The sequence below is a fragment of the Atta colombica genome, unplaced genomic scaffold (genome assembly GCF_001594045.1).
Source record: "Atta colombica isolate Treedump-2 unplaced genomic scaffold, Acol1.0 scaffold27, whole genome shotgun sequence".
In the NCBI taxonomy this organism is placed as follows: domain Eukaryota; kingdom Metazoa; phylum Arthropoda; class Insecta; order Hymenoptera; family Formicidae; genus Atta; species Atta colombica.
In genome coordinates, this window is record NW_017259370.1 from 1,988,564 (window position 1) to 1,988,834 (window position 271).

At 48.0% G+C, this 271-nt stretch overlaps 1 protein-coding gene across 1 annotated transcript in view; it reads right to left on the bottom strand.

Annotated features, from left to right (window-relative positions):
- LOC108689589 overlaps positions 1 to 271 on the bottom strand; it is a 106,706-nt gene that overhangs the window by 3,953 nt on the left and 102,482 nt on the right. The gene's annotated exons all lie outside the window — the stretch shown is intronic.

The window sequence follows — 271 nt, forward strand, 5'->3', positions numbered from 1 at the left end:
GAAAGAAAAAGATGCTAGTGAGAGAAGTGAGAGCGGTATTCCCCAAAGCTGAAAACGCCGAACCACCGTGTGGAGCCTTCCGCCACCTCTTCTACCGCTGCTCAGCTCAACTCATGCATTATTAAAGCCATGTATTTAGTCGATATGGGTATGCAAAGCAAGACGTAAGCCGCAATAATAAGCGTACTGAGAGGAAACGAGAGAGGGAGGGAGAGAAGAGAGAGAAAGAGAGAGAGAGAGAGAGAGAGAGAGAGAGAGAGAGAGAGAGAGA